Source organism: Nicotiana tabacum, chromosome 1 (assembly GCF_000715075.1).
Source record: "Nicotiana tabacum cultivar K326 chromosome 1, ASM71507v2, whole genome shotgun sequence".
In the NCBI taxonomy this organism is placed as follows: Eukaryota; Viridiplantae; Streptophyta; class Magnoliopsida; order Solanales; family Solanaceae; genus Nicotiana; species Nicotiana tabacum.
The window spans coordinates 177,427,049-177,434,970 of NC_134080.1; positions in this window are offsets into that span (position 1 = coordinate 177,427,049).

The window sequence follows — 7,922 nt, forward strand, 5'->3', positions numbered from 1 at the left end:
CGTAGGCGCCTCACGGCTCGGTCATAGTATGCATCATAGCAAATATAGGATGCATAATGTACATAGTGTGCATAATAGGCACAATGTGCGTAACGCACATAGCTCAACATAAGCATAAAAAATAAATTCCCCAAGCAAGAAAAATGGGGCAGAGGTTATGTTTTAAGTTCCAACAAAGGTTTGATCCCAAAAGTTGTAGCACGTCACCCTTCAAATTGTTTTCATTTTTGTAGCCTTTCTTCAATCCCACACCAAAACCAACATCAACATCCAAAAGACCTCCCGATCAATGTTCGAGAGATGCCAAATCCGGCAAATAAGGCCGAGAATAATACACTAATCCCCAGCAAAGAAGAGGATAGTAAGGCTGGGAATGAGTTGATAGTCAAAAGAATCCCCGGAAGAGAGGGTCGTATCTACAACACCCCGGATCCTCGAAAGAAATGAAATGAGAGAGTCTTATTGGTGAAAACCTTCACAGGCACCATAAGGCGCCGGGAGATGAGAGAAAAGAGAGAGTCTCATTAGTGAAAACCCCTCGAAGGGCACTATGAGGCGACAAGATAGATCAATAAAAAGCGACCACATTCGCAACAAGATGGACAACCATTTATCATCCCCAGCAAGTCAGACCATCGGGCAAATCGATTGATACAAATAGACTGGGTCGGGAATCTATGGTGCACGTCATGATCACGGGGACCAGTCGTATCCTCCAGATAAGTTCTTTTGAGTTTCTTCTCCCACCAAAATATTCGTTCAGAAAGATTTTCGCCTTTTTTTTAGCTTTTATTTCTTTTCCTAAAATGTGTCTTGAAAGGATTTTTCAATGCTTACTACCAGAAACCGGAGGGGAATTCATCCAATGCAGGATAATACAAACAGTCCTAAAGGCCGGTCCCAGGCAATGCAGTGATCATACCCGACAATGTCGGAGGAAGTGAGCTCATAAAGGTAGTGGTTTCAGGAGTTAAAAGCGGTCTCCCACAGCATGTGCTTAAAGAGAAAGCAGAAAGGGGAATTAATTGAAAGCCAATCCCCAGCAGGCTAGAGACCCCCCCAGCAGGCAACTCTACCCGTTAATCGATTATGGGGACATAGAGCAAGAAAAGGGGAAGAGAGAAAAATCGCTCGCCGGAAAGGCACCCTCTACCACCACAATGAAAACTAATTAAATCCTTTTGTCTGCTGCAGGAAAACAAAGGATTGATGATGGCAGCAAGATGCACCGCCATGGAAGTCACCAAAAACCGGGGCAGAAAATTTTCTGCCAATTGTCGAAAATTTTCTCAGAAAAACGGGGAAGCAATTTCAATACATTTAAGTTCTAGGTCGCCCCCCAGTATAATGCGGGAATACTTTTAAGTTCTAGGTCGCCCAGCAGTATAATGCGGGAATACTTTTAAGTTCTAGGTCGCCCACCAGTATAATGCGGGAATACTTTTAAGTTCTAGGTCGCCCACCAGTATAATGCGGGAATACATTTAAGTTCTAGGTCGCCCACCAGTATAATGCGGGAATACATTTAAGTTCTAGGTCGCCCACCAGTATAATGCGGGAATACATTTAAGTTCTAGGTCGCCCACCAGTATAATGCGGGAATACATTTAAGTTCTAGGTCGCCCACCAGTATAATGCGGGAATACTTTTAGAGTTCTAGGTCGCCCACCAGTATAATGCGGGAATACTTTTAAGTTCTAGGTCGCCCACCAGTATAATGCGGGAATACATTTAAGTTCTAGGTCGCCCACCAGTATAATGCGGGAATATTTTTAAGTTCTAGGTCGCCCACCAGTATAATGCGGGAATACTTTTAAGTTCTAGGTCGCCCACCAGTATAATGCGGGAATACATTTTAAGTTCTAGGTCGCCCACCAGTATAATGCGGGAATATTTTTAAGTTCTAGGTCGCCCACCAGTATAATGCGGGAATACTTCAGCTCTAGAGTTGGAATCAGTAGCCCCACCTGAAGACGGAAGGTTACAACAGAAAGCCCCAAGCAGGAAAAACAATAAAATCCCCAGCGCCAAGAAGCAGAAGTCTGCCAAAGCAAGCGCACATTCAAAAGGAAGAAAGAACGCGTCTCAGAAGAAGCAGTTCGGAAACATTGTAGCATGCCCAGAATGACAATACTGATGAAGAGCCATACTACTGAAGAAACCAGTGGAAGATTTAAAGAAGAAAGCCATGTTCCCAGCGGACCAGGCGAAGTGGTGAAAACTGGCATTCAAATGTCAGCAAAGGACCAGCATCCTCTCCCAAAGTCACAAGATAAAGCCATAAGAGGAAAGCGTTAGCCGACAAGAAAGCAAGGCAACAAAAACAAGTGGAAGATGGATAAGATCTCATGATCCTCAGTCTAGCTTAGCTTCTTGGTTTTTTCTTTTAGAGCAATGTAATAGGGAGATCGGTTGAGCAGTAGCATCCTACATCAGCATACAACAGCGTACAACAACAACAAGCACTACAGTCACACGGTAGTCCCAGCTACCAAATTTCCCGAACTACATTGACCTGATTCCTGTTTCAGCCCAGGATATATAGGAAACCTCTGAAGCAAAGGTTCGGTCAAATCTTTTTTCAAAAATGCTTCACACGGAGTATTCGGACGAGCAAAAATCGCCCGCTTTATCTTTGCGCGAAAACCCTTCGTGTCTTCGTGCAAAGAGGGGCAACTGTAAGCACGTGATTTTTGCTTTACGAGCAATCGCTCCAAAAGAAAATAAAAATAGTGACAAATGATTTCGCTGTACAATTGTTCGAGTTTTTCGTGACATGTGTTGTTAGTCATTTGTGGATCTGTCCATTTTGCATTTAATCATTAACAAACAAAATACAAAATATGCATGTCAGGGTGATTAAACCATAATTCGGTCAGTAAAAGAAAATTCAAAAAATATATGTGCATCGTTCGTTCTAGGCTTTTAGTTAACTTACCGAAATATTTTTTGTGATAATTGTGTTAAAATGTTGCATTGTTGTTGGTTTTAATTTCATTATTTTATTGTTTGTTATTTCATTTTTGTTTTAAAAGAAAAAATAAAATAGAAAACAAAAAGAGGGATTGAAAATCGGGTTAGGCCCAGGAAATAAAGTGGGCCCAAACCAGCACAAGTCCGGTCCAGACCAGGCCTGCCCAGGCACCTCCTGAAACGACGTCGTTTCAGGAACGGTTAATCAGGGCCGTTCATTTCCATTGATCCGATGGCCTTTATTGGCCCTCGTGACCCGACCTAGTCCCATTTTTGACCGACCCCTTGCTTAACCAAACGGCACCGTATGGTCAAGCCTCCCCAATCCTGGCCATCAATTTTAATCAATCCAACGGCCAGGATCTAAACCCCTAGATCGTATATAAACCTGACCCCTTACCCCCACGCCCCAAACCAAACCCCCCTAGCCCCACTGTTCACCTTCGTCCCCGAACCCCCCTCCTCTCAAAACCTAAGAGACCTTAGGTTCCTCCTCTGTAACCCCGGCCACTCGGATTCCGATGACCACCAAAATAACACCCCCGATGCATCCAACCACCCCGAACATGAATCTGTCAACCGTTCACCTCGAATCACTCCGAATCTTCTCGAATCATCAATCGAAGGTTCGAGCAAAAAACCAGATCTACACCGATTAACCCCAAACTCACACCACAGCGTCTCTTGACCTCCCTCACCCCCCGAATAACTTTGGTTCTGTTCGAATCTGACCGGAACTGAGCAGATTCCAAATCAGACCACCAGAAACCCTAGACCTTAGAGTTATGGAGGTCTGTCCGAATCAGTGGCAGGATCAGGGTCTAGCAGACTTTTACCAAAGTGTTCTCAGTTGAGAACACTTCGGTTAAAGTCCATTAGACCCCAAAATCACCTGGCCCGAGTTCGAGCTTGAATCAATCTTAGTTTCATTTTCCTGAGGTATTTTTCCTTTTTCTTTTGTCCTCCTAAAATCTATCTGTCGTTCATGTTCTGATTTGTTTTGTTTCGTGACTCGTCTGTCCATGTGTGTACGTTTTAAGTTAATAATGAGTTCGTTGTTGGTTTTATTGGTTGTTTGCTGTATATTATAGCTTGTGTAGTCATCTAAATAAGTGTCGTCAACTGAATTCACTTGGAAGATGTTATAGCTTGTGTAGTCATCTAAATGAGTCTACATTTCAGTATTGATTACTATGCCTGTTTCTTGTTGGTGCTACTTGTATCGGCATGTACCCTTTAATTGGCACCCTTGTTTGCTTAAAGTTTGAATCATTGCCTGAACTTAGGCAGAGAATTGGCAATTAGCTTTAGAAATCTAACAAATCAGCCTGAAAGCAGTTTGAGTTTAAATTAGCTAGTAGTCAGGTATTGGCTGAAATTAGAGAGGTTTATATACTAATTATTAAGAGTTAGGGTAATACAGTAATATGCAAGGTATAAGGGTAATCTTGGCATAAGACAGGGTCTGATTAGGGGATAATTTCAGAATATGTCAAGTGGTAATTAAAATAGGATTAAATTAATGCTAATGGGGGACCAGACCTAAGACTATGGGAATTAATTGAATACTTAACTAAACCCATAACCCTTGATTAGAGTAATAGGACAGGGCATGGGGGCTGATTAAGGATTCCAAGAAAGATGCCTTTAAGCATGGGTTTAAAAGAGTATGGGCAGGCTGCAAAGTTGCAGCACGAAGGCAGGCAGCTCAGCTGCACTGATGCATTTGGCCTATAAAGAGGCCATTTGAGAACTTAAAAGGGGCTGGACTTTTTAGTCTTCAAAAAAAGGAAGAATTTTGAGTCTTGAGGCTGGAATCTTTAAGTCTTAAGAAAGGTTTGTGAGTTTAAAGAAAAGACTGAAAACATACGAGAGTTCCTGTAAGACATTGCAACCAAACACTGTCTGAAAGTTGTATAAGTGTGCATTTTTGTCAAGCTGTCTTGGCCAAGTTCTGTTGTTTGCATTGACTGAGCTGTTTCTGGTTGTTGAATTGGTAGTGTTGCTGCATTGAATACTCTGTTGTTGCTGTTGTTTCATCACTCTTTTCTGGGTTCACTGATTTGGTACTCGACTATTTGCGGGTTCTCTTTGGTTCTAGAAAATATTGTTGTTTGTCTGTGGACTGTGGACATCACTGGGATTGTTCATTTGTTGTTCGACTCTTTGCTGAGCTTCATCATTATTGGCTGGTTGTCTGTTGCTATGTTGTTGCTGTGAATCTGCTGATTGCTGTTGTTTGCTGTGTGCTACTCAGCTTATCCCTTTCCTTCTTCTTCTGTTCCTCTATACCAGGTACACACCTAAGACACTGTCAGATGTAGCTGGAAATTTGAGCATGAATGTAAAGGAAAGACCTGAAGAATGTTTTTTTATAGATATAGATTGTTACATTAAATATTCATGCAATGTGTAATAGTTTTACATTTTTGTTCTGGGTACTAGAGGTAGTCTTCATGCCTATAAATGTCAATGTATGGTAGTTGAATGCTAGAATGTGCATATAGGTTGGTGATGAGAGTATGCCCAAGGCAGTAGTTTGTATCTCATATTTAGTTCAAAAGTGTAGTATAAGCTTGTAGTGTATGCCAAGCATGAAATTTGTACACTAACTAAGTTCTTTCCTTTCCAATAAATTGCTATATATGACTCTTAAAACCATGTTTTAAGATCCGGAACACAAATTCAGGGCCTCAACCTCACAAAGGTCGAGTTCAGGCCAAAACAGGCCAAGCCGGCCTGCTTCGAACAAGCAGTGGCCCAGGTCTGGCCAATCACGCTTGGGCTGGATTTGGGCCCGTGATTATTTGTTCGGACAGCCTCGTTTCTGATTTTAGGCATTTCTGAATGTTGTTACAAACAACTTGCAAGCATGTAATTAATTAGGACTATCTACTGTTTTCAATTGATAAGGACAAACGCGATAAGAAACGTAGTTGCTCTAGGATATCCTTTTAAAATAAGAACGAGATGAGCCTCGATGAAAATAAACAAACGTGCAGATGCGGGGCCCTTGTTTAAATGTATATTATCGAAGCATTTAGGTTCCAGGACGGGTTGTTTAGCAAATCTCACAACCCTCCTAAAATAACAATACGTTAGACTCTTCAGGACGCGCCTTAATAAATCTTACCTTCTTAAACTCGGGTGCGCATTTATGTGACCCAAATCCAATTCTCAACGGAGTCGAAATGTGTTTCTAATCACGGGTACATTGATTGTGACGTGGTTCGAGATGCATGTCCTTGACATTGCAAATTCATTAAAAATAAAGAACGAGATGAGCCTCGCCAAATAAAAATACAAATTGCGGGGCCCTCAGTAAATATTTGCTTTAAAAATTATTTGGATTTCGGGATGGACCGTTTTAGTAAAATTCCACGGTCTTACCCAAAATAAATACGCTAGTCGCTTTAGGTGCGGCTTTAATAATTTAACTTCCTTAAACTCGGGTGCGCATTGATGTGACCCAAATCCCAATCTCAACGGAGTCAAAGTGTGTCGACGACCACGGGTACATTGATTGTAACGCGGTTCGAGATACATTTTCACAACGTTGCAATTCCTGATAAAAACAGTAAAATGATAAAAGCGGTTAAAAGTTAAATTTTGCACATAAGTTCACACTTGTATAAAATCAGATAATCAAGCCGAATATGATAGTTAAGCGACCGTGCTAGAACCACGGAACTCGGGAATGCCTAACACCTTCTCCCGGGTTAATAGAATTCCTTATCCGGATTTCTGGTACGCAGACTGTAATATAGAGTCATTATTTTCCTCGATTCGGGATTAAAATTGGTGACTTGGGACACCCTAAATCTCCCAAGTGGCGACTCTAAAATTAATAAACCATCCCCGTTTCGATTGTCCTTTAATTGGAAAAACTCCCCTACGCCCCGCGGGTGCAGAAAAAGGAGGTGTGACAATGTGTAATATACTGCAACAGTATGCTGTAATAGTATACGATATACCATAGTAGTATACTATTTTAATATAATAGTATAATGTTGAATGAAAAATATAAAATATCGTTTTTATATATTGTATGCTATTTTGGTATATAATATATAATTCAAAAGTATATAGTTTATTACAATAATATATTATTATAATATACAATATGATGTTATAATTTATTATATGGCGATCACGTGTTGATTCTTAAAATCTGATGTAATTTATGATGCTCAGCAGCAGTCCGTGTGATATTCAGTGAATTAGATCAAGTGACAATTGATATTATTTTAATTTAATAATTGAATTTAAAAATGAAAAAAAGACAAAAGGTATATTATACTAGTTATATTAAAAGAAAGATGAACAAAAATTAGATTATGAAGAGAAAAGAATATAAAAAAAGAAGTTAAATGAAATTAGAAAAAGAAAAAAATAAAAAAAATAAGAAGAAAACAAGAAAAAAGAAAAGGAGAAAAGAAAGAAAAAAGGAAAAGGGGAAAAGAAATATAGAAATAAAAAATAATTAGAGAAAAGGGAGAAAATTCCCTATACAAACTACTATGGGTATGAAATGTAATTAGTTTGTGAGTAGAAAAACAAATGGGTAGACAAAGATAAATAGTTATATAATTAGATTTTGTGGATATTAACTAATGAATTAGATTCGGCTACCTAACAACAAACTAAACTAGAAGAAAGCTAATAGAAATTGGGCCGAATTTGACAGCCCTAGTCCACAGTAACATAATAGAAAGCTAAAGTTGTAGGGTTGCGGTCAGAATGCAACGTAGTATATTGACAAAATGGCTATTCAAGAGTTTTAAAATGAGAGAACCCTCGTATGCAATATAATTTGCGGTCATATGCAATTTAATTTATCCAACTACAAGTCGGGATCGAATTCCTAAGGGAGCTATATATGAAGCGTTCTAATTGACTCAATTAATAAATAAGTATAAATATAATTAGATTTTGTGGATATTAACTAA